Source organism: Haemorhous mexicanus, chromosome 3 (assembly GCF_027477595.1).
Source record: "Haemorhous mexicanus isolate bHaeMex1 chromosome 3, bHaeMex1.pri, whole genome shotgun sequence".
Classification (NCBI taxonomy): domain Eukaryota; kingdom Metazoa; phylum Chordata; class Aves; order Passeriformes; family Fringillidae; genus Haemorhous; species Haemorhous mexicanus.
Genome location: NC_082343.1, coordinates 57675635 through 57703417, shown reverse-complemented (window position 1 = coordinate 57703417; position 27783 = coordinate 57675635). Strand labels below are relative to the sequence as shown.

General features: G+C 35.9%; 1 long non-coding RNA gene across 2 annotated transcripts in view; it reads right to left on the bottom strand.

Annotated features, from left to right (window-relative positions):
- Positions 1-27783, bottom strand: part of LOC132325080 (uncharacterized) — a 78471-nt gene that overhangs the window by 8302 nt on the left and 42386 nt on the right. For both annotated transcript variants that reach the window (XR_009485826.1, XR_009485827.1), the window contains 2 exons: positions 23670-23761; positions 11553-11614 (listed from right to left, as the gene is read on the bottom strand). This is a non-coding gene — a long non-coding RNA (uncharacterized LOC132325080). The remainder of the gene's footprint in view (positions 1-11552; positions 11615-23669; positions 23762-27783) is intronic.

Genomic DNA, 27783 nt, shown 5'->3' with positions numbered 1-27783 from the left:
TATCATTGCTTACAGCTGTGTTAACTTTAGGGGTTTAAGGGAATTGCAAAGTTACAGATTTCTAGAAATTATTTAATGCTGCTGTTGACTGTCTATAAAAACTTTTCCAAGTGTTTGTCATATTTAACTGCATGAAATTGCTTAATTACTTGAATAGAAAATAATGAAAGTTAGTCTTTCCCATTTACCACATTTTTTTTTTTTTTGCCTTCAGAATGAATCACACAGCTATTTACATGACTGGAAAATATTCTTTCAGTGATTTGCACTCAGCTTGTTACTAAAGTACTAAAAATCAATTAAAAGTTTTAAAGAGTAATTTGTTTGTCAAGGTCCCTTTTCAAATATAGATTGCAACATTAATTGCCAGTAGCACATGTCACTTTCAGTAGAGATGCCAGCAGTGCCTGGAAAACTTTTTATAAGCTTTATGAAAGTAAATTTAATTTGATACTAGAACTGAACATGAAAATCCCCTTTCTCAATAGCAAGGATTTTTTAGCTGCTCATGTGTGGACTGCTTAATCTTAATTTCAACAACTGCACAAAGTGGTTTCTTTCCATACCAGAGCTTTTTCTCATCATCAGATAAAATCTCTTTTAAAATGAAATTGTGTGCTGCCATTTCAGCTTTGGGGCTAGTGAAAAAAACTGAACTCCTTGCGCTTAAGCCTTGGCAGTTCAAATAGGTCCCAATGTTTGCAATTTAGGAACCATGTACCAGCTTTCCAGTAAGAATATCTTTGTTTCATAGGCATGAAATTACCAAAGTTCTCCATCAGCATTAGACTTCAAAAACTCAGCTAAATATATGGACAAAATTTCCTTTTATGTCTGTGAAAACAAATATAACAAATAAAGGTTTTTCAATCAGTTACCTTGTTTCTACTTTAAAATTTGAAGACTTTCAGCTAGCCTGATTACTCTTTCTCAATCTGTCATAATGTGATTTTTACATTGCTTTCAACTTTCTATTTTCATTTCCATACAACAATACTAAGCATTTTTTTATCATGGAAATGGAACTGTCCAGAGTTACTCATGTGATATTACCCTTTAAATTCCAATGGTCCTGCACCCATAGAGCAATTCCTTGCTCTATGGGTGCAGGACCATTGCATCACACATCAGACTAATTAGTTTTGCATTCGCCTGTGTATACAAGATTTTCAAGAGTAATTTGATAAAATCTGCTGAAAGGAATTCTAATGGATATATTAGATGGAAAGAAAATTCACTCTTCCTTCATTTGCTTAAAATTAAAGATTAACATATTTATGTTCACAATCTAATTTATTTGAATTATTCTATTATAAGATAATGACTTAGTAATTTAAAACTAATCATTTAATAAAAATATAAGATTAACATGAACTTCCCGCTGATTAGTTTTTTATTTTCTTAATAAGATGCAGTACATTTTCTCAGTGTATACATATATTTTTATTCTGTCTTATTGCTTTTTTAAATTGACTAAGATGGTTGACAGGCTTATCTTCCAGATTACAAAATTTGATATTACTGAAGAAAAAATAAAAAAAACACACAAGATAAAGGTTTTCAAGCCACTAGAGGTTCTTTTGGTTTAATAGGCAAACCCTTCATAAATTTCACTAGTTGAGGATAGATTAGGTAAACATAAATTAAAAGGAAAACACAGAGAGCCAAACTGCTGTACTGAATCTTTAAATTCTTAGTAGGGTTGTACTGAATTTATGTATCTGTATAGTTTACATGAGTTAACCTTTACTGACTGTGCTGTACTGCAGAGCAGAATAATTGCAGACTTAAATTTCTTTATTAAAGAACCTGGGGCCAGAGCTGGCACCAAAGCTGTACACTTGTTTTTAGAATCTGTACACTGTTGTGAATCTGCAGTGTCCCACTGTCTTCCCTTTTCTCTTCTCAAATAGATTCCAAAATTCATCTTTGGCTTTAACTTATTGTAAACCTCCGTCTTCATTTGTATTATATTTTATTTAATAGTGAATTTTTTATAAGAATCTTTTGTAAGTGGTAAGCAGCAGATGATGATACACACTCTAATGATAGCGCATACCCTCATCTGGCCAAGATAAGCTAATTTAAAGTTGTAGGGTTCATCCATAAGCGTTTTCCTGGTTGGGTGGCAGATATATAGGAGCTTTTGAGTATCATATAGATAAGGAGCCTACTTCTAATGACTGCCTTTCTGTCAGGTTTTGAAGTTATGAGAGACACATTTAAAGATAGAGCATCAAGGACTGAATGTAATTTTCAATTTTGTTTTGCACATTTGTGTATTTAATACCAGAAGGTATTATTAATTGCTTGTCTATGCATTTGATATTTGAGAACAAGTTGGCTAGAAGAAACTGAAAGCCTTTTTGGATGTAGCACTCATTCTGAGGTGAGACAGCTCAATGACTATCTCAATCCATTGTCTAGAAAGTGCAGTAGTTTTTTAAGGAAGTACAACAGCATTTATGATGTTTAAGGGGTCTCTCAGTTTAAGGATTAGGGGCTATAGTTTCATGTAGGATCACTCTAAAGCAGAATTTGTGTGGAGTTTATAACTGTAGTCATCTGAATGGTAGTAGGAAAATCATAGAAGAATATAATTTTGCCTGACCAGTGTCTTGACATATTATACTGCTGAAGTTGCTCAAAATTAAATGCCTCATTTGACGACATGGTGATAAATAGTGTGCTGGTTGCTGCCACAGCTATATTTTGCTAAATTATTCTTTTCCTACTCTCAGGCACTCTGTTGTCACTTGAACATCAATTATTTTTCACAGGAGAACATCTGCTGTCTATATTAAAATTTTTAAAAATCACCAAACAAACAACAAGAACAACAAAACAAAAAAACCTACCAAACAAAAAACCAATTAAAAAAAAAACCCTGAACAACTGAAAACAAAAAAAAAGGAAACCCACAAAAATCCCTGGATTCCCAGGCTCTTCACATTTCAAGAAATCCAGATCTGCGGGCTTCCCATTCAAGACTGATGCAAAAGAAGTTTAAAGGGCAGTGAGATGTCCACACACACCAACATGTAAAACCTACAATATTAGAAAGAGAAGTAACTGAATTAATTCTAAGCACCATGGAAAAATATTCCCATCTCTGAGTAAAGGATAGCATGCCTCTGGTACATTGATTTCATAATCTGACTAGCAGCAGTGATAACTTTGAGTGTCTGATACAAGAAGTTATACTGACAGTACACTTTCTAAGATAAAAAATATTTACTAGGAGGTCACCCCTGAAGTCTTCATGAGATGATGACGATGACTATAATTTTATTGGCAGCAACTTAGTGCTGACAAGTAAAAAGGAACTGTGATTGTGAGGTTAGACTAAATTTAATTCTGTATTTGCGAACTGAGGACAAAATTTTTGTAACTTTTCAATAAAATTTTTGCAGTTGCCACATTTTGTAATGTGACTAACAAGACAGCCACACTTGGAGGGAGTGTTCAGACAAAATTTGAATTCTTGTGATTGTCAGCTTTCCTGGAAATACAGAAACATATTCAACTGAAGAAGGATTACCTCCTTTTCTAGGTATTTTCTTTAAAGGATTTTTCAAAAAAAGTATTTTCCTCTTCTTTCTATTAAATTCAGAATCTAAGAACTGACTTGCACCACACTGACAGGTGTTTCTTGATGAGTTTCTTGAGTTGAATGGGCTCTGTGACATGAAAAAGAACTTCAAAAAGTAATAAGAAACCAATATTTAAATGAATAATTCTTTGGGGTTTTTTGTTTGTTTGTTTTCTTCTTCTCTGTTTAAAAATTACAAGGAAGAATAGCATTTCTACAATTTCAAAGATATTAGGAGACAAGTTTGAAATGCTTCCATGTCTTTTTTAAACTTAGTTAATTATATCTTAGAAAACTGACACTTTTCACTTTTTAATAATATTGACTCTGAAGCAGCAACATCTGAAATGGTTATATTTAATAAAAAGAATTATCAGAATTATAAATTAGGTTCCACCATGCTCAAGTTTGCATATTCCGGACTATAGGCTATGAGTGAGAAAACCAGCTTTCATTGTTCTGCTTCTGTTTCTATCCTGTCATCATTTTGTGTTCTTATGCCTTATTTACTACAGCAATTCAATTCTTTTCTTGCTCTTATTGTCTTTTTCTCTCCATCAATATTTTTCAAACTACAAAGCCATTCCAATTTAAACATCTAAGTATAAAATAGCAAGTTCTTAGAGGATCACAGACATAGACTTTAGAAGAATTGCAAAACACATTCTATTCCCAAAATCTGCAAATGTGCAATAGCTGTAGAGCTATACAAGATATGCAGTCCAGGGTAGAATTGAAGTATTTCACCCTGAGATAAAACTTCATCTTCCTAGAAAAATTGTTTTATTTTCTAAATAATTCTCTGCTATCATTAGGTGAGGATATCCCAAGCAGCAGCTTTCCTACATATGAGACAGCTCACCTGCAGGTGTGTTCTGCCACATGCCAGTGGGAAGTCAGATCATCAACCTGTTGATACTGAACTGCTTATCTGAGATGTGCACAGAGGCTTAAACTAAACATTTTACAGACATTTGTCATTTGGCATCCTATATTTCACAATCTTAAGTATTATTCAATAATAATATTTTATGTATTATTTTAATGTGATACAACATATCTGATACAATACTCAGTTATTCAGTAAAAAGGACAGCTTAATGACATTTCTGCAAAGTGGTAGGAAAACTTTTTAACTAAGCAACTAACAGATTAGCAGCAAATTCTATGTTTTTATTTCGTGTTTTTAACCCTCCTTTTGTGAGAGTTTCCCCTAAGCTGTGTTTTTGAAGCCTAAACAAACAAGTCAGGAATGGTGAAGGATTCAGACATCTTACAGGAATCGATCACTCTTTTAACAACATGCTGGGATATCCAGGTTGCATTAAGACATTTCCTGAAGGAACACAATTTTTGGCCTAATACTACTTGTACATGTTCAAATTTGTGAATATCCTTAATTATTCCTCACCTGAAGACACATAGCAGAGTGGAAAGGCTATAACACTCCTAGTGGTTTATATATAAATTTGGCACTGTAGGTGGCTGACTGACTGCTGTTATGCCTCACTGTGTTTAATAGCACATTTTCCTGGATAAATAATTTCAAAAGATGGCTTTCAGCTGGCACTAAAATCCACCTGGCATATTCTGAACAACAGACTGTCAAAATGCTGACGAAAAATATTATGTCATCGGTGAGATGAATAGTAGGAAGAACATATATATCTCTGGTCAGGGTTTTCAAAAACTACATAATCTCCCATTATTAAAAATACTGGCACAAATATTGTTGAAAGAAGAGGGGTAAAAAAAGAACAGCATTTTATAAAAATACATTTAAGGAGGAAAAAAAGGAACTGCTATTTAAATCTTTCCTCCATTATGTTCTTCTGAACACTCATTAGTACCAATGGCAAATAGCCTTGAAACCCATGAAAAATACCTTCTGCCAGGTTACCTAAAAAACTGTTGACAACAGATAAGCAGGGCTCTCTGCACACTGAACTGCATGAGCAATAACTGCCTCAGTTATTCATTTGCTGCTGCCTGTTTCTTGTCTTCTGACTGGGCTGCAAACTTTCTGGAGCAGGGCTAATTTATATGTTGTGCCTCAATTTAATGCTAGCAATTTCTGTTGCTGGCCTAGACCTAATGTCTCTAGTTTGCTGGACTAACATAAATAATAATTGCCTAATTAATAATTAAGAAATAATCAAAGAAAATCTTCCTTTTTCCTGTGCCAGTGGAAGAGATGCATCTCAATAAAAGTAAAAACAGAGTAAGTCAGAAGAGTCACAGAGAAGTAGTAACTCAATATGCAGTGTTAATGCAACAATAAAAACCAGAATTGAATGGACAAGCCTGTTTTTAAATATCAAGTATTTAAAACTCAAATACATAGAAATTTTCTGAATATACCTCTTCCTTTCACTCTCTGTTACTCTGTTCCCATTCCCAGTTAAAGGAGAAGGTAAAATTCTCGAGAAGTGTTCATTGAATTAACATTAAATCCCTATCTCTTTTTCCATATCCAAAAAGTTGTGTATTTTAAAACCAGTACTTTAAATAAAGCAAGCCCCCATTTTGTTCAGTTATTCTGTAACCTCACTTTGGGGTGGCGCTCTTCTGCCTGCATCCAAAAAAGACATGGAGACTGAGTCATCCTGCTTCTTTTTTCATCTGTTACGCCCAAATAGAGCAGGATAGATTTCATTGCCCTCAGCATGCCCCCATAACACTTCAGCTTTACATTAGGACTGTGATTATAATCAGATCTCATTCTTCAGGGCTTCAGCTGATCAGCTGTAAGAGTCAGGGCCATAATTTGACTTTTAAATTCTCCTCTTCCTCTACACATGCGTCTTTTCTTTTGAAGGACTTGCAATTGACTGCAGCTGGCTGTTGAGTGAGGGGTATCCATACTTGGGATGGCACCGTGCTTGAAGGTGCTTGACTGATGTGTCTGATTAGGCACTCAAAGTCATTTGATAACACAGTTTAGGATAAGGAAGGAACTATTAAAAAACAAAAACCAAACCAACACAAAACCTCCATGGGGTTATTTATTCGAGGTTGATGAAATAGATTTATTTTGGCAGATTAAAATGTCACTAGATAACATTTATATAATTGATATGATGCCACAGCATTTGTGGAAGAAATTGATTAGAGGTTTTCTGTTTTAGCTTTGCTTTTGCATGAAATATTAGGTTTATATTCTTAAGTAAAACTGAAATTGACAGCATCTGAACTTTTTATTATTTTCTTTGTACTCAGATTTCCTGAGTACTGTGTGACCAGGCTACCCACTGAATTGTGCTTCATGAAATATGCTCATACTTATCTTGATGAGGTACTCAGCTGTACTACTCTGCTGGTGCTCTGAAATGCAGAAACTGATCTGGGGCTGGTGTTAAGGTCTCTATTTTTAACAGTAGATACAGACAGACTTCTGAGTGAGGGACACAGTGATAACATAAATCTGATATGTGATGCTGAGTGAGCAGTAATGGGTATTTAACCTGGTTTGTTGTATGTTTTCAGTGTTGTGGTCTCAGAAACAATTACACAGCAGCTCTTCCAAGTTTTCTGAGAATGGAGATGGCAATAACAACTCTTCCACTTCAGCTGCTCTATTTAGCAACACAGTTATCTTTGGCGTAGAAATCTTTTCCTCATCCCAATGTCCTGTTAGAAATTCTAAAGAGGTTTTCCTGCTCTGGAAGCTCGAAACATCATTCCTCTCTATTTTCTTCCACTAGCACTCTACCAAAGTGCACCAGAAAACCTCTAGACCTGATTGCCTTCCTTCTGTGGAGGAAGGGGAAAAAAAAGGGGAAAGGGGGAGAGGATACAAATTTCCTACAATTGTTAGCTTTCTACAACTACAGGTACTTTAAAAAGAAAGTCTAAAAAGATACCGAAATCACAAACATTTGTTGTGGAATTTTTTCCTGTTTATTTAATTAGATTGATAACCCAAAATTTATCTGTACAACTGAAGAGAAGGTAGCAATCCTTTATGAAGAAACAAAGTTTGAACAAGAAAGAAGCTTCTGCTAAAGGCAAAATGAGACCTTGCAGAAGGGGCAGTGAGGAATTTGGATCCTGTTGGTAATCACAAACACATAAATGAATGTTGAAAGCTAAAATGAAGTCAGGACACAGGAAAGGACATTTCCATTGAAATGCCCAGAGACAAAGCACATGAAGAGGTACCATGGAGATCCACAAATAGCTGAATACACAAGAAATTGAGATAAGACTGGTCAATGAAGTGCTGCTGTGTCCAGAACAATCATGTATATTTTATTTTCAGTAGATCTCTTGGCCTTTCTTATGCTATGGATGGTGTGCAAAGGTAGAAGGGATTCTCAGCTAAGTTAGAGTACAACAAAATAAAAATCCTTCAGCAACAGAAAAGGTAAAATCCACATCAAATACATTTGGCAGAGTTTGCTTTACTTATCATCAAATAAAAAACTAGTGGAATCCATGGAAGGCAATGACGTAAGAAATAAGAAAAAAAAACACCCAGATAAGAAAACACAGAAATATAGAAAATTGTTCCAAATAATTAGGTTGAACGATCATTACTATCAATTAATGAGAATATCAGTAGAAGAAAACCTAAACATGTCTTTTCCACCTTAAGAAAATTTGTCTACTTCCTAGAGTCTGCAGCCAAATTTATAATAATGTTGTCAGTTAATGAAATACAAAAGCACTTGGAATTTAAAAAAGGATAAATAAAATGCAATGTGATTTCTAACAAATCTGGGCTTATTAGGGCTCTTAACCTATTTATGTGGGCTTTCTTTCCATGTGGGATTTTTTTTTTTTTTACTGATGAATACAGTTCTCAAAGCAGTTTTATTGTATTAGAAATCCTGACAACTATATATAATGTAGAATTCCTAATTTTAAAATAGCTGTTCTATTCTGAATGGTAATTATATGTCTTACAATATGTCTTCTAATCTGTAGTTATGGTCTTTTATAGAAATAACTGCGTCTGTTTAGCTATCTAAAAGCTGCTATATTTATAATTTTCCATTTTCTTTCTTACCTTTAATATTCTTCTCTTAAATTTTCAGTTTAGGTGAACCACAAGCAGCAAAACTTCAAGCCATTGCTCACACCTGGCAGACAATTCTCTCAAGACTGTCCACTGAGTGCTCTGCAGGGTCTGCCACAATCAGCTGAGGTCTCAAGACACAGGATGGCTACACTGCATATGTCCCAATTGTACTGATTTAATAAGATTGCAGAATGATTCCAAAGCTTTGAAAACTTGTCCTTCATATTAGTTATGGATGTCGGCTACATGTTACAGCTGGTTTTAGAAATTCCTGTCAAATTCTGACTCTTTCTGCTGTTCCAAGTAAATTGAGGACAATGCTTTAAAATTTTCTGCTGTAAAGGTTAAATGAAAAAAATATCCCACGTTTGAGACTTGCTTTACCCAAGTGAAATCTGTGAAGAGTGGTATTTAGCAAAGACTCTTTGGATTCATTGCATGGTGCATTATTTTCATAAATAAATGAGCTGCTGTGAAGAATGTGCAAGGGTTTTGAGTCTTGAACCAGACCTTTATGTGTGCACTCCAGAGGACTGCATACAGTCTTCCTCTGCTGCATTTTCCAAGCTCATGTTTTTATCTTAAAACAGCAGATTTGGTTCTTGTCATCACAGAATCCATTACAGTTTATAGAATGAGATGACTTTCCTTATGGGTTCTTTCATTAATATTGCCAAGATTATATTCAGGTAAATAAACGGAATTTTGGGGTTTCCATTTTTCATCTTGTTTACTTCCTATCAGTGCTCAGTAGATGAGTGCATCTGTCTGCTCAAGCTATAGATAGTGCCATCTCAATGGTTCTATCCTCATTACAGCTCTTACCTTCCTGCAGCTCTTTTGCAATCCAGGCTGCTGTGTCAGACCTGAGCATCAGATCCATCCTTGGAGAGGAGGGGAGAAATCTATAACAGGAGTTGGAGACTGCTACTTGGTGCTGAGCAACTGAGATATGCCAGGGCATTCAAAAGGCACAAAATACATGGGCAATTGATTCACATGCCAAGTGTTTCTTTATAAAGCCAAAACACTTTCAGAGTGTCTGGGAGGAATGAACCAAGTCTTGGACTGTTCTCTTCAAGAATAAAATCCTTCTCTTTCTTTCTTCAGGGAAAAAACCCACAAAACAACACACTCTCACCAAATACATATATTTTTAATAAATTTCTGTGTAATTTGTAGGAGATTTTACCTCTGAATGTTTGATATGGGGGTTGTTAAATTAATTTTACCTGGATTTTTCTTTCTGCATGTTGTTACAAAGCATGTTAACATGTTCTAAATGCCAGACCTTCCAACTGCAAAAGAAACTAAAAACCCCCTAAATAACTCCTTGTATTTGGTTTTTTAGAAATATAGTCTAAAAAAATCACTAAATAATGCATTACATTGATTATGTATTTTGCTGCAATATGACATACATTTCAGTGATTTATTTCTGTCTTTTAGACATAATGTTTTACAGCCTTCTTGTGAGATTTTTTCCTGACACTGCACATCTTAAATTAACTAGTCAGGTCTTTTTCCAAGTTTATTAACTAAATTCCCACCATTTACTAAATTGCTTTTTATCTCTCTTTTCCTAATCCAGAAAGTCCTGCCAGAACCAGTTACCAGAATGTACCACAAGCTACTAACAGAATTCACAAGTCATCTCAAAGACATTTTTTTTTCCAGAACCAGTTTTATGTTTATTCCTTAAAAGAAGTGCAAATATTGGTAGTTGTGTTTAGCATGCAGAACAATGAAATGTCACTTCCTTTGGGCTAATACCTGAGTAACCACTTGCAGGCACAAACAGTCTCCATCTCACAATGCACTCAGGAGCATTATGGTGCTGCAAATGTCTACATTTCCTCTGCATGATGTGAGTGGTATCAGGGGCTTTATCGGTGCTTGCAAAATATTGTTATTGGTGACTAGAAAATAATGTATCTGACTTCACACACTGAATTATTATGATTTATTGGTTGTTTTCCTTATTACCTTTAAAATCCAGCTAGTCTGAGTGACCTTTATATCATGTTCTGTGCAAAATGCTTAACAGTAATGACAAGCTGAGTACAAGCCAGTTGAGTAAATATAACCCATATGGCATTGCTCACAAAGTTGATAGCACTTGAATGTTTTCCATTTCTTTAGCAGATGTGTTACTGCATTGCCCAACAGTCACAGGCATCAGTAAACAACAGTGAGAAGTGCAAATTTTGCTACTAATCTTGTTAATCTTCTGCTGGAAAATGGCACAATGGAAATTTTCATATATTCTCATATTGGCTGAATGCCTGGTTATGCTAATTCTATGCCCAAAAGTTTAGACACAGCCTAGGAACTATTAGTTTTAAATACTGTTTTGATGATCACAAGGACTCTGCAAAAGTATCCTTAAAATGGTTGTAAGCTTATCTGTATGAGTCCAGCTGCCATGGTCTCCTGAGGAGTGCCTGAGACACTGTATTACCTGAGGAAAGAGCATGCAACCAGTCCCAGGACCCCACTCTTCTTACATGCTGTTTTCATCTTGGCTTTTCTGAAACACCCCCGTGGTCTTGGCCACCAAAGACACTTAAGCACAGGGCATGGCCTGTATTAGATTCAAACTCTGTTCTTAAAAACAGCATAAATGTCATGACACTGTACTAGATTAGAGTGACTTGAACCACAAATCCTCAAAAATGTCTCAGGAGCTGTGAGAGCTCCCAAGCCCACACCACTGCTCTTTCTTGCATGCCCATCTCCAGCAGTGAGCAGCCTCAGAAACTGCCTGTGCCAGCTTGGTCAGCTGCAAACCAAGTGTTCTGCATCAGTGGGATCTCCCCACTCACTGCCTGCTCAGAGGGTGCTCCAGAAGACACATCGCTCTCATCTAAATTCTTTGGACAATCCTCTCTTTTGTGGGAAGCTCCTTTGAACATCTCTAAGGTGTACAGCACTCACCACACCAGAGACTTGTGCTGCTGGAGACTTCTTCAGCCAGACTCAGGGAGAAAGGGCTCTTCCTAGAAAAAAAAAAAAAGGAAAAACTTTTCACAGTCTGCTGAAACCTTTCTTTCCTATCCATCGAACAGCCACAGCTTCTTGGATTCTTTTCCTGTTGTCCAGGACCAGGATGGCTACTAAAATAGGACAGCAGAGAGAAATGGGACAACACATCTTGAAAGATGATCCTTCCTCACAGCTCGCGAGCATGTACAAATTCCTGCCTGACCTCAGCCTGTGAGATTTATACCTGTATCATTTTTATAGCTATTTTATCCCAGAAACTCAAGAAACTTGCTGTACAGTAAAAGAAGTCCAGCCCTAACTTTGCATTCACTATGGAGAAGTTTTACGAAATGTGCTTCCTCATAAATAAGTTAACATTTTGGGGCAAAAGTCATGCACAGATGCTTCATAGATTGCAAGATGTCCACTAGCAAGAAAAATAACAGCAATAGCAAGTTTACTTCACGTATTCAGTATGAATTCTTCTTTAAATTATGTGAAACCCTTATATTATGCAATATTCCTGATAAATACACCAAATTAGGTGCAAAAAGGCACTGGGATTAGGCTGGCTCATCCCCACCATCTGCCACTATCTTTTCAGCATCTTTGTACTCTGAAATAAGTTTTGATGTTTCAACCAGGGTGAACCCTGATCCTGTTGAAGTAAGCAGGAGTTTTTCCTCCAATTTTAGCCAAAATTAAGTAGGGCTGCCACTGAAAGAGAAAACATTGGCCTCTCAGTCAGCTGCTGCTTTACATAAAAGCCAAGACAAGCACCACTGGGGCATGGTTGTATAAAATGATAGAGGCAAAGAGACTGACCTGAGTATGCTACAGGGAGACATGAGGGAAGTTAATAACTGCATTTCCCTGTGACACTCTGAATAATTCAAATTAGAAAATAACCTCCACTTCTTTGGTCGTGAGTTGCTGAAACACTGACCACATTTCGCTATAGTACACTGAAGAGTGCAAAAGAGTCTTTTATTAAATCCCAGGGTTATGCCTCTTGAGTTCTGTACATTCTTTACTACTGCTCCACCGCTGTGACAAAAGATTGTTTTCCTATTTTTTAAATTATATTTCTACTCTAGACTGGGCTCAGAGTTGGTACAAGAGAGTTGACAGCAAAGCAGACCAGGGAATCCAAGTGTCAACCTTCACCCCTCATGCCAATTAGCCTTCTGATAGCATTTCAATAGGTGGAATATACTGAAGTATTAAAAATATTCTGTCCAAGTGTTTCGGCTTTGGAAGTTTTTGTCTCATGTTCTTGATATCTAAATTTCAAATCTCACTTTTTACAGTGAAAATCATATATTTCTTTGTGACAATCATGGAATTGTTAGAATTGCTGCTACAAAAAACCTTGTTGGAAGGAGTAAATTGTCTCAGTTGTGTCAAGTGTCCAATAGCAGGCAGTAAACCTGAACAGACATGGAATTACTTCAAATTAAAGTAGTAGAATAGTTTGTTGATGTGTTCTTCCTGGTCCCAACATTTCCTCAGAAGAGGAACTACTTTAAAGGTATTTCAAACCAAATTCTTTTGTAAACCCTTTTTATTGAGGAAGCCACTACAACAAGTCCTGAGAAACATTACAACACATCATTGCAATACAGCAACAGAACTGTGAGTTTATGCAATTTACCTCAGTAAAGCAAATCTGCTTTTCTAGACTTCTTTTAGTTATAATGCTCTTGATCATATTATTGGCAAAGCAGCAAGCACTGCCTAGTCTGATTTCTCACTCATTACTTGAGAAAGATCCTGTTTTCAGTAGGATAGGTCTTTTCTAAAATTGAACCATTTGTACTGAAATGTTCTATGCCAGAAGACTGTCTCAGCATGAATTGGTAATTATCATAAAGTAGTGCTGATGACAGTAATTTCAACCAATATTCTTCAGAAGGGAGATGGAAAAAGTTTATCTGCATTTTAAAATTTCAGTTGTTTGGGATTTTTTGTTTGCTGTAAAGCCTGCCCAGAACCTTTTCTTTTCCAGGCTGAACATCTTCAGCTGTCTCAGCCTGTCTTCACAGGAGAGGGGCTCCAACCCTCTGATTAACTTATTGATCCTCCTCTGGACCCATTCTAACAGGTCCACATCTCTCTTATGCTGGAGACCCCAGCGTTGGATGAAGCACCCTGATCTCATGAGAGCAAAGGGGGAGAATCACCTCCCCCAACCTGCTGGCCACACTACTTTTGATGCAGCCCAGGGCACATTTGTTCTTCTGGGCTGCAAGTTGTTGATGCACATCATCGCCAAATATCATTAAATCAGTCAGTATTTATATATTTAATATGGAATAAAAATGAGGTGAAATAAAGAACCCCCTTTTTTAAAAAGGGAAGATGTTGTATATAAATATATTATATGTGCAGGAAGATATGAGTCTTAGAATATCCAATAAAAATTTCCAATTTTCTTTCTTTTTGTTCATACTGGGATTCACATAAAGTCATAGTATTTTGAATGAATACAAGTGCCTTTATAAATATAGGGAACAGCTCCAAAATGTGAACAGCTCACTACAATGCTATAAAAGACAAGAGTTTAATTATTTATTTTTTCTTATCTCTTCCATTGGATGCCTCAGAGATTTTTCAATCCAGTAAATTAACGAAAATAAAGTGAGTCAACAAACGTAATAACACAGCTTGGATTTACACATTTTGAAACTAAGTACATTTATATAAGAAAATAGCTCTACAAAAAATTCAATCAACAAGCCCATTCATGTTCTGTATTATTATTAAATATAAGGCCCTCTATCCATATTTTATGAAAGAAGAGTCCTGCATTATGCAAAACCCGTACTTAGAAAACATTTCCATACAAAACTTTTAGGCAATTCTACACATTGCTGACTGATGGAACTGTGGGATAAAAATTATAAAAACAGATGTTAAGATCATTTGCAGTAGAATATTTTATGCCTGTGGCTGTCCCAGTACAAATCAGTACAGCTATCTGCCCTTCATAAGAAAGGTTCAATCTATGAACAGATGAGCTTTTGTGTGTTATTATGTGTGTTATTCAACTGGTATTTTAATTGAACCTTGATGAAGGAAAAAATATTGACACAAAAAATTAACTCAGATTTTAATTTTCAATTCAGAAGTTCAAATCAAACCTTTTTTCATTTTTATTTATTTTACCAATGACAGACTCTACTAGGCTTCATGTTAGTTGTGAAGCTGGCCTGTTTGCTCCTAACACATGCTGTGCTTTAACTCCCTTGTTTCTAGCAAAGACTGACAGTGTCATCTGATGGGTCAAGCAGAATGACATGCCACTTCAGACAGACTTAGCCTGCAGTGTTTCAACAAATTGATAGCTGGACTGTTGTGTGTGTTTCAGAGCATCTCTTCAACTCCCTTGAGGAGCGTGGTGGGTTAAAACATCTCAGCACTCATTTAAGCTGCTCTATTTCTCTCACGTGACTGAAAATCAAGCTAGACAATGAAAGCCGAGGCTGTTCCCAGAGTACCAGAGAAACTGAAAGATGCCATAACTTTATTTCTGATCTACATCATTCACTATAAGTAGGATTTGTGCTAAACCCACTGTTCATGTCCAAAGGTGCATCAGAAAGAGAGCAAGTCAAAACAAAATGTTTGAGTTTCCCACAGAAATTGGCCTAAGCACTATGTCATCAACCAAAGTCATATAAAAAGTTTTGGTTTGACAGGGAATATCTCTGCCTTCCCACCTCCCTGCACGCTGGGACATTGGGGTGTATTTTGATCTAGTCCTTGAAGGGGCTGCAGTTCTGCATGTCATGCCCTCTTGGCATTTTGCCATTAGAAATAGGAAGGCAACATCTTCTGACATCAAAATTCATCTTCCAGTGGCTTTGTAGCTAATTGTGACAGCACTTGCCCCACTCTGCAGTGTCCCTAAGCCAGGGATGAGCATTCAGCAGTGCTGCATCCCTGCTGCCCTGTGCTACACACCCTGCTGTACAAAAAAGCTGTACAAACTCACTTGTACCTGCCCAGTTCTGGTACACCACCGTAGTCTGCAGAGCTACACCAGTGGATATGCAGATTTTGTCAGACAAATCTCACAAATAATGGTCCTTGTATGTGCTTGATTTCTTCTCTGCCTTCAAAAGGAGCCCTACTGTGATAGCCCTGGGTGAATATCCGAATATTCAGAGCTCAGCTATATCTCTGACTCAAGACAATGACATGAGCGCAAACCACCAGGTTTTTTTGTTGCCTTCAGATGGACAGGCACACAAACTGCTTTACAGATTTCTGCCTTTTGGGCTATAGCTTGATCCATGACTTTTGTATGGATTTGATTTTCTTTTTCTTGATAAGTTTGAATTTCTATGAGAAAAACAATACTGTTGCCTTGTGCAGCAGTATTGTCTTTCAGTCAGTCCTAAAGATTGAATCAATTTACACAAATTGAGGGCACAAATTTAGAAATTATGGTTAAATTGTAACCAAGTGTGACATGGACCAACTCCCCACATACTGTGGTGACATAATTCCACAGACTTCAGAAAATACTGACTTAAGTTGAGTATCAATGCCTTGATCATATTCTTCCACTCAGAGCAAGCGAATGACTCACAGCAAATAGCTTGACAAACAAAATCACGTTTTGCAGCCACGAATGATTAAGTGATTAAGCTTTGGTGATACGTTTGTTTATCATCTTGATTCAAGGTATGTTTTCTGCCTGTAGAGCTTAGCCTGGCATTCGTTCATGTAGTGCCTCTCTCACAGATCACTTTTTAAATGTGTACATAGTAATTTGTTCTTTATGCTGTGTGGAACTTAATTCACATTGTGTTATTTCTGCTCTCTGCTTCACTACATTGGGAAAAGATTAAGACTAGAAACAAACACCAATGCAAACTGAGGCTAGAACAAACATTTCTGACATTTTGTCTTACAAGACAGAGTCTCCCGATCAAAAATCATGATTCATAATGTGTGAATAAATTTAATCCTAAAGAATATTAGAACAAAGATTGTTTTGCTTGAGCAGATGTTCATAAGTAGTTCCTCTCTGTTCTCTCTTCACAGAATTTTAGCTAAAACACTACTCTATGAAGGTGAAAGCATTTTTATTTTTATGGAACATGTGATACATACTTCAAGAAAATTTCAAGAGGTAAATTTAAATTTTCTTTGGTTTAATATTTTTTAATAGAGTCCAATCTCCCCTACTTCTTACTCACCATTATTTTAAGGACTTATAAATGAAATTTGAATATTTATGTATTGTTACTCAAAATTAGCTCTTCTCAGTTATTACTTCACAGTGATAATGAGGCGATAATGTGTCTTTGTATAACTCAAGAGCCAGCTGGATGATTCTTGTCCTTCCTACAGAAGCCTGATGTTAATTCAGCCAATGATTTTTGATGTGAGGAGAGCTGTATTTGATGCTTGTTAATTTATTCTGTGTGACTTGCCTATTAGGGCATAGTGAGTTTGGATGACTGATACTTCAAAATGAATGTAGTGCATTCTCATATCATTTGTTCCATCTAAATCATGTCTTACTAAATCCAATTTAAGTGATCATAATGATTTCCCTTTCATTAGACATATATATTCCTATATATTAACTACATGCTTTTTCACTTTCTCTCCAATTTATGAAGCCTCAAACTATTAAAGTCAGCAAAGAGGAAAGTATGCAAACAAGGTTTTAAAAACTGTAATTGTAACTAAAGGAAAAAATGAAGTGTACCAGACATAGATGATTTGAAATGCAAAGGGAAAGGAGAAAAAGAATGCTTCCTGACATCAGGGTAGTTAAGCATATCATAGCCTGAAGAGATGAAGACTGGAGTTAATAGCACACCATGGCTGTTCCTTCAGATTTATGTTTTTTCTAGCAGCCTCATTTTACCTTCTTGCCTCATAGTCAGTGAAGTCTTAATATGTTGTTGTATTACTGATGGTGTCTCTGACATGAAGAACTTTTCAGTAGGATGAAAGTGGTATAATCAGTTAGTGAGTAGACAACAAAATAAATTCTTCTTTCTCTTGTCTGATGTGTGGGCTTGAGTTGGGTTTAGAGGTGGGATTTTTGAAATCTTTGTTGAATTATCAAGTAGGCTTTTTTCTTTTTTTTCTCAGCCTGTGGTTGGAATTAACGCTGTGAATTGGTGAGAAAAAGGAAATAAAAGGGCATGTCTAAACTGTGAGGTTTGAAAGAGTGTGAAATTTCTGCAGCAATTCTTAAATTTTATTCTTAGGGTATTTGCCTCATTTTCTTTATTTATCTCTTTTATCTTTTCTCTCAATTCATTTTCTTTTTCAACTTTCAACTTTCTTTTGCAAATGAAGGAGAATGATACAAAATTTAGGGGGAAAGAATGTTTCAAAAAATATCAAAAATATTTTCAATTGCTTTTCCAGTGATTTATAATGAAAGAGAAGACATTTCAAAATTTTTAATGCCTTCTAGTGTTCAGTTAAAAAACATACTTTCTCTTTATTCTTCTATATGACCATTGTATTCCTGGATTTGTGGACTCTGCAGTTGTCCTTATCCATGGCTGTCATTTTGATTGTTCCCTGATATCCGTTTTCCTGAAATCCTCCTGAAAAGTCTCTTAGCTTTCAGATGATGTGTAGCAGGTGAATTGGTGGGGCAGAATTGCCAGAAACCTGATAATTTTTCCCATAGGAAAATTTTCTTCTATGAGAAACCTGAGTTGCTTTTCTCATAGAATTCTGAATAAAAAGTTTAATGAGCATGGAAACACAAAACTGTCAAGTGCAATATTTTACCAGAACTTATAACATCTTATGTTAGTGCAGCAAGATTATCAGGTGTGTATCTTTTCCTTACATTCACTCCTCTATGCAAGATGAGCAAAAAACCTGAGGTTTTTAAAAGTGGTTTCGAACAGAAGAAGGTATAACATGCGCAAACTTTTGAAAAAGAAGCAAAATAACCATGGCTGCACCTATTTTAGTAAAAAAATAGATCCAGGGATCACTCTTTGGCCTTGAAGCCAAGAGGCACAAGCTGACAAACACTCAGCCCCCCATGGGTTCTACAAATCACCCACTTAGGCCCAATATACTGCCATTTTTAGAGCAGTTTTGTCAATTTAGAGCTTCTGAAATAATGTGAATGGCTTTTCATGGTTCCTAAGATGAAGCTGGGACACGAGTTTCATTGATGCTTGTCATGTGGGTTACAATGGGTATAAATTCTGATGTTGGAAGAGTGTGGAAAGAGCGTGTTTTTGTTATGTCTTGGTAGTGGATAGCTGTGTAGGGTATTTGCTCTGACTCAGGCCTGTTCTCCAAGACAGTGAGAGCTGGTTCCAAACTGTGTAGAGCGCTTGAGCAATCAGCAAGACAGTGCTTGAGCCTGCTGCCCTTCTCTCTTTATTCAGCAGTTGTTGTGTAGACTGTAAGACAGTCTAAAAATACTTCTTCCCAAGATCTATGTGAATGTGCTGGGGTAAAAGTTTGACCTGTCTGACAGCACAAAACAGAGTGCTAAATGTCTTCATGATCTGCTGGACAGTCCCAGGAAGAGGTTCTTCACTTAAAAATCCACTTTCCCACTTTCTGGGCCTGCTCAGCTTTCATCATTTCATGGCTGTACCAAAATCTAATGATGGCTTTGAGGGAATGCTACATACCTCAGAACTGAGCTCTCAGGTATTGTTTCATTTGCAGGGACTATTTACTGGGCACTGCCTTTAGATGGAATTTAATATTTGCTCATTTGATACTGCACACTTTATGATTGTTTTAAATGAAGAGCTGTGGACTCATAAATTTGAAATAAATGCATTTTCTTGCTTTTAAATGGCATTGGTAGGATAATTTTAATATATTTTGAAAATTTGCTTTATGATTTTAAACAACTCAGAAAATTTTTATTTGCTTTCAATTATTTTGGGGTTTATTACAAGCTTTATTCCACTCTGTCCCAATGTACTTGTTACCTAACAGGTTAGGGTTTTTTCCGCAAATTACCAGCCCAGATGCATTTGTTTTCATCTAAAGGGTTTAATTCTCTTAGCATGACAATTAGGTTGATTAGTTCTAAGTGTAGACTGATCCAGCCATGCTAATAGAGTTAATTACGACTGTTGCATTAAAATGGTTTGGAGGGATTTGCCTAGGCACTCGCTGTGCCATTTGCCACAGCTGTCTGTGGGCTGGGAAGTGTTGGACAGTCTGATTAGAATGATGATTAATGTCTAGAAGAACCCTGTCAGACACACAAAAGCCTTTGTATCTCGAGATATTTGGAGAAAATTACACAATCTGGCATATTTGTCTTTTAGAAAACAATTGTCCCCAAGATGTCCTGAAACAGGTGAACACTCAACAGGAAATGTCCCAATCTGTTTGGAAGAAGCTTCCTGAACATCTTAGAGTGGTCAAAAAAGAAAGAAAAGAAATTTAAAGAAATTTCTTAAGAAAATTTAGGATATGCTGGAGTTAATAATTCTTTTTCACTTATTTACCCACTTGGGTAAATAGGAGATTTAGAGAAGAATTGAAAATTTCCATAAAATCAACAGAGATAAACAGAAAGGTTGTTCTGTGGACTGACAATCTTGATGGCAGCAAGACTGGTACAGTAGCATAAAACTGAAGGGTAACAAAGGCTGAGACTCTTGGAGGAGGCTGCTGGAAATTCTGCCCCTGACTTTTGTTGCTTGAGTTCATGATATTATATGGTTGGCATTCATAGCTGTTCCTTCCTGGGAAAGTCTTTCCAGGAGTAGGCAGCTCCAGATCCAGTGTAATCCATTGTGGAACCCAAGAGGGAACATGCTCCAAACTATCCTTGGGGGGAAAAAAATGTACAGAAAGCTAAAATAAACAGTCTGTAATGGTTGAAGACACCAACAAGCCAAAACTGGCTTGAAATGGTTCAGAAAACAAACCTCTGTTTTGAGTTAACACCATAGTTATCCATAAGAGAGTTCAAGAAGAAAATATTAAAGAAGATTTGTGACAAAGAATTGATTTAATGAAGAAAAGAAACTGGGAGGGAAATCTTTGAAAGTGCCTTATTTATGTGTGTGTAGTCTGCAGTTTTGGGAATTCACACACAAGGGTACACACAAACAAAAAGGATATTATTTGAAAACATATCTTGGGTGGCTCATGAAATATCAAAATATCAGTCTTATTTTTTCCTTGCAATGTTAAATATATTATAGTTGACTCATCCAATTTCTAAGCACTGACATCAAAAGCAAAAAAACAAAGCCCCCAGAAAACCAAGTTAATATGGATGTCAGGAAGAACCATGGTGGTCTAGGAGAGTGCCACAAACAAGTTGGCAAAAATTAGACATGTAGAAACATAAGAGGTACAGAAAAAGAAGGATGCTATAACAATATTTAGTATCAGTCAGTGTGCTTTGTCCTCAAGGAAAAAGAAATGCATTCACAAATGTTATTTTCACAAGGCATCATTAGTTATCATCTGATCTCCTTCATATTTTAAGCGTAACTCCTTGTCTTGTAAATGGTATCTTTCTACTTCAAAAAACTGATTCTTTCCAAGAATATTTTTCAAAGAACCTCATTTTTTTTTTCTTTTTTTCCCTCTGAAAGTTATTCACTTATATCAGGAAAAACTCAAAAAATACTACAGTTAGTATATAAGACTTGCCTTCTCATCCAGGGGATGACCTTTCCAAGTGCTCTCCAACATGGGAGGAATACCAAGACTACTGGATCTTAATTCTTGAGAAGAAAGTGAGAGTGGCAAAATCAGTAGAATTGTGATCTTAATTATTAGTGGGGAAAATATTACAACAATATACTAAATTATTTTGGGAAAGGCTATTGCTGGAGACTGAGGGACTGTCTTTTAGGTAGGTGTGCCAGTCCGTAGTCCCAAAAACATCTACAAGGTAGTGAGACAGTGCCATCCAAAGGCATGTCAAGTGAGACAGTGCCATCCAATGGCTCCACAAGGGTGGCCTGCAAGGCAGTGCATCGCCTGAAGAGGACTTGCAGACATGTCTCCTCCTCTAAAGCTCTCAGAGGAAGAACAAGCTCTGCTCTGTTTGCTGCAGAGTGTGTCCAGGAGCAGCACAGCTGTGAGCACAAAGACATTACCTGATCTACAAGAACCACTGGAAGTAGAGTATCAGGCAGAAGTCTTCTGCCATTTACTGCCTGCTGAGGTTAATCCTAGAATGAACCCTGCTGCTTCTCACCTTTAGATGTCTCAATCACCACATTGTATGTGTCTCACTTATATTTCCCATTCTTTCAAAATGCTAATGTGTAATTGTTAAAATTATTGATGCGAAAATTGCTGCAAAGTATAGCTTTCAAAGGCTCAAAATTCAGATGACTCAAACTTGGTGCTCTTTCTTAAAAACCTTATTTTCATTGAGGCAACTGCTTATATTATCAGTCTTTCTCCATTTCCTTTTTATGGTGTTTAAAAGTTAAGATTTTTAAAAATATAATATATGAAAATCTCTTTTCGACATATGAAGCTGCCAAGCAATTTTATTCTCCTTTTCTATCACTCTCTTTTATTAATCACACTGAGATATCCGCTGTACCTGACATGAAAATTAGTGTTATTCTGCATCTACTCTGAATTTTATGCAGCACAATTATGTATGTATTTCTTGATGAAATGTTCAAATTGAACATTCCTCTTCTCCCTTAACTGCCACTTTTCTCCTTTACTGCTTCCATAAGAGACAGATTCTGTAGTGACTAATTCCCTTTTCAATGAGATTTTTAACACCTGTAGATTGCTTTAAAACCAATGAATGTTAAGCATACAATATCTTGGTTTTTAACAACTAGAATATTAGAGCTTTTTTTTCCCTAGAGTGTCAGCTCTGAGGATGATGTGCCACATTAAAATAGAAATAACTTAAAATAACAGGTATCATGTGCCTAAATTCGTGAAAATAGCAGCATTGAAATGTTTTGTGGTTAGGTTAATTCGGCTTCTTACTTTCATAAAATAGTCTCAATGTCTTTTGTTTTAGGAGGAAATTTTTAAATGTGTCTAAAGACAGGTGATATCATAATTATTCTTTCACTTGTCTCTGCTGGTTGTGGCTAGGATAGAGTAAATTTTCTTCATCCAGGGGATGAAGAAAAGCTGGCAGGAGGCTGTGTTTTGGATTTTTGTGCTGAAAACAGTGTTGATGACACAAGGATATTTTCATTATTTCTGAACAGCGCTTCCCACATGAAGGCCTTTTTTGCTTCCCATCCCACCTGAACCAGCAAACAGGCTGGGAGTCCCCAAGAAGCTGGGAAAGGACACAGCCAGGACAGCTGACCTCAACTGACCAAAGGGATATCCCACACCCTATGGCATCAGCATATAAAGCTGGGAGAAGAAGGGGAGGACATTCAGAGTGATGCCATTTGTCTTTCCAAGTATCTGCTATGCTATGCAAGGCGAGTTGCTTAAAAATTGAAGCAATTTGCTGGTGTCAAGTCTTCTTTTTTTTTTTTTTTTCTGGAAATACAAAACTGAGCAAGAATCTAGGTTTGTTGGATGAGAGAGGAGTGAAAGGACAAAAGATACTCAGCATGTAATAGATGAAGTGGGTGAAAACAGAAGGAAACATCCCTGCTGTCTAGGGATGTATCCAGCCAGTGTTTCGCTTTATTTCATTCCTTACCAGGAAAGTCTTCAGGGATCTGCTCCTGACCTAAGGGTGCCTGGTAGGACTGTGTTGGTTTGTGTAGTTACTGGGCTGTGAGAAAGACATGTGCCTAGAAATGCCTTTTCTAGCACCAACCAGATACAGCTGGGTATCTAAAGGTGATTTTCTGGGGAAACAGCTGTGCCTACCAGTCTAGAAATGCTTCCTGTGGTGAGATGCTATGGCTTTCTTCTTCTTAATGAAAGCTGTCTGACCTCAGAATTTCTTATTTGCTCCAGCAATAGCAGTATTGTTTGGAGCCCTGTCATACAAGAATGGGAGAGATAGTAATTATAAAGCCAAGAGAATAGATGAAAAGGACTTTCCAGGCTGAGGAATGCCCTTTAAAGCCATTCAAGATTCTCCAACAAAATGAGGCAGACATAAAAAGAGATTTTTACCATATCCTCATTGGGCAACATTTCCAAAGAGAAGTTGCAGAGACCAGAACTTCAATGTGCTGGACTTTACTTTCTTCATGTTACCTGGAGAACTGGGAGGAAAATAGATGTTTTGGTTTATTGGAAGACAAGCTGACCAGCACAAACCAATCAAAATTCCCTGTATCCATTTCCATTTGGAACAAACTAATTGCTCTTATCTTAACCGTTTTCCCTTTAAGCACTTCATAATTTCAATAGCTGTAAATACAATTATAGCAGCATAATATAACATTACCTTATGTTTTTTAATAAAATATTGCTTAAATTATGTAATCCAATTATTCCCTTTGGCCTTTTGAAAATTCCTTAAATTACTCTTAAAAAATCTTGCAACTCACAAAAAAATAAAATAATTTAAGGAAAAAATGTTCTTGTTTAAACATGAATAACCATGTCATTATTTATCCCCTGCAGTCTAGAGCCAGTAAAACCAAATCAAAACAAACCAATACCAAAACAAAATAAAATGCCCAAACAAACAACAAAAAAGTGTTTTTACAATAATTTTCACCAAAACGTAATCCTGTATTCTATGGGGCATTTTCAAAATCAGAATGATATTGTCTAGCTCTGTTTCTAAACTCTGAAGTACTTCAATTTTATAGGGTAGAGTAAAAATGAAAAAACTGCTACTGCTCATTCTCTTTTTCTGTTAGCTCCCAGCTGTTCACCAACAGCAGGGAATGTGACTTAGGGCGTCTGATTATGACCATGTGATAGTTTGCAAACTGAAATATTTTTCATCATAAAAGCAAATAGAAGTAGTAGCTGGACCTATGGAGTGAATACTGGTACATGCTGACATGCTTTATCACTTCATCATTTTTCTTTCCATTTTCAAACACTTCCAGCTATATTTCATGTTGATTTTTACTTTTGAGTCTTCAAATCACAGAAACATGCTGGCCATAAGGAGACTTTCTGTTTACCTCTAAAGAGAAATTAATGGGGTCTGGAGAAAATTCATTGGTTTAAGAGTAAGCTCAAAATTTTGAGCCTAAAAGTAAGTTAACACCGACACAGTTTATCCATCACATGGAATTTGTCAAGACCTGGACCCCCCATTTATGTTATTTGCTAGATATTTTGCTGAAAAATGATCTGCAAATGGCAGAAAAAGCACAAATAAAAGTTGCTTCAATAGGAAACTTCCATAGGAGGGAAGGTTGTTGTCAAAAGAGGAAGTGTCTCTGGATCACACAAAACCAATCTTTATGCCTTTAGCAGGTGTCCTAAGAACTCAAGGGAGATAGGTGAAGTTCCATGAATAAGTGCCTAAACAGACAGTCCATTCAGTCTGCCTTCACAGACCATATTTTCCAGATTGTGTTCTTTCTATCTCTCTCACACTCTCTTCAGTCAGTCTATGCCCTTCCTGGAAAGACTTTCCAGAGCTCCTCCAGACTCATGCTACCCTAGATAAACCCATCCCAATGCAGTGCAGAGGTTATTTCCCTAAACAAAACGTGAGGTTTTTTTGAGCATTGCAGAATTGTGCTTGTAGTGAAAGAGCATCACCTTTTTAGCTTCATCTTGAGCTTCTAATTCATGTTACCAACAGGTCTAATTATGAAGAGGAGCTGCCCAACTTGTTCTCCAGTTCATGTTGTTGTATGCTTTGTTACCTAAGTGTAGAACTTCACATTTGTCCTTTTTGAATAGCCTATGTTTTTTCAGCCCACTTCTGAATTTGTAAAGGTGACTTTGAATTCTGTCACTGTCTTGGTAATGCCTTTCTCCCAACTTGGTGTCTTTTGCAATGAAAATCCATTAGCTCATAATACAGTCAGTAGGGAAAATGCCTTGATGAAAAAGTCTCTTGATTATAAAAAAAATACAGAATATTAATAAAGAAAATTTAACAGAAAATTATTAATAATTATAGCACAATTCAGTAACTTCTGTACTCCTTTTTCTCTACCCAGTTACCACACCTTAACAGTTCTTCAGCTTGGGCTGAGTTGCTCTCCTTCCCTTACAAGAATATAATTTGAAGCACAGTACAATTTATCGTGTTCCAAATTCATCGTCTTCGGTGCAGATATTTATTCACCTCATGCTGCCTTTCTTGTTGGCAGAGAGCAGCTATTTTAAATGCACAACTCCTTTGTTATGTTCTGAATAACTTAAAATGGTGTGGGTTGCTTTCAAGATTTTTCTTTCCTCTATTTACTCTAAGAAGGAGAATTAAACTGAATGTGGACCTGTAGACTGTGAGTGTCTTTATATAGTTGTATGCATTTTGCCAACAGTTTGACAAGTGTAACCAAAGTCAGATTACATCTATCACCTGCCTGATTTACAGAGCATCTCATGGACATAACTTTTTGATTAAATTGGTTATATTTACTTAACAACAGAGATCTTCCAAAACCTGTTAAAGCAGAATTAGTACACTCAAAACCACTTGTAAAGTCAAAAATTATCTTAGGGATGTTTCTGTAAATATTTAGATAACTAAGGGTGTGAACATGTGTTCAGGAATCTTACAGATATGTCTTGTGTCTTAAAAATAAATAGATTTTGAATTCTATTTAGCATGGCATATAGAATTAAATAGAAAAGAATAAAAAATCGAGTAAAATTTTAAGACTTAAATATTACTTATATCCTTCAGCAATGTAGAAAACAAAATCCTGCACAAATATTTGTTTCTCCTGTGTTAGTCTCTCCCTTTTGACCTATTTTTTTCTTGCTACCAAAATATATTTTTTCCTTTATAGGGAAGAGGGCAGAGGGGGAAAGAGGAGTGAGGGCTTAATCCTTTAATTAATCTATAACAGTGTTTTTTTCATAAAACCAGCATTAACCTTTCATGAGATATCTTGTATTTGTACTTCCAAAATAAAATATTTTTTGTTGACTAACAGAAAACCTTTAGATGGTCAAAGTTCTGGATCCACTTTAGGGACACCAGTTAATGTTTGAGAAAACTGTGTATTACCCTAGTGATTTGATGGCCTCAATATACAAGAAGGATAAGGTTTCTGTATGAAGTAATTTGATCTATTAAGCTCTATAATTTATCTAGTTAAAACTGGCAAGATTTCAGGAAGTTTGACTTCTTACAGATTATTATTATTAATATCATAATCAATAACATCATTATCATAATTATTATTGAAAATATCATCAGTAGTTGTATCCATACAAGCAACAGTTAAACTTCATGAGGAAAAATATAGCTTTGAAAACTATGCAGTCTTCACAAAAGAATAGTTCTCAAAATCTTTAAAAAAATCATTACAGTGAACAATGCATAATGCATTGTACATAAAAATGTGGTGATAAATAAGACATTGCACAGATATTTTGTGTTATAACTCACTGAGAGAAAGCTATATTTTATTTTTAGAGAGGAACATATCTAAAAAATGCTATGAAAACTTTATGTCCATGAAATAAAACATGCCACTAATTATAAATGCCTACTAATACAAGAAATACTGGAAGTTTTCCTTTCTGTTTTAACAAGTTGTAATGGAATTTTTGAATCAATTCCTGCAGTCATAGGAAAAGCTGTGAAATTTTTTTTCAGAGTGTTATTACTAGAATCAATTAAGCTTCCTATAATTAGACCTCATAGATCCTTTACAGGTTTATGAACATACTTTATCATTGATTTGAATGAGAGTCCTACACAATGAACATCATTGAGATTGCTTAATTAAACTAACATTTTTTATTTTGTAGACTTTTTGAAATGGTATATATTTTTCCTAATCCTACCATTTGTACCTTTTAGAATATGCATAACAACCAAGAAAAAATTTAAAAACCTACATGAAAGATAGCAAAACAATCAATGTAAAAAATGGTAAATCACTGAAAATCAGATGCATTGTATAGTTATGATCTATGGGCAGTGACACCTCTGTACTGGGGCAAAGTATATATATATATATATATATATATATATATGTATATATATGTATATATATGTATATATATATATACCTCTATTCATCACTGAGAATAAAAAAAGGGTATTTAAAAACAGTTTAGTCTAGATATCCATTAGTTGGTTAAAACTGGGGGAGATTAATTCCATCATAGCTTTTCTGTGTCTAAA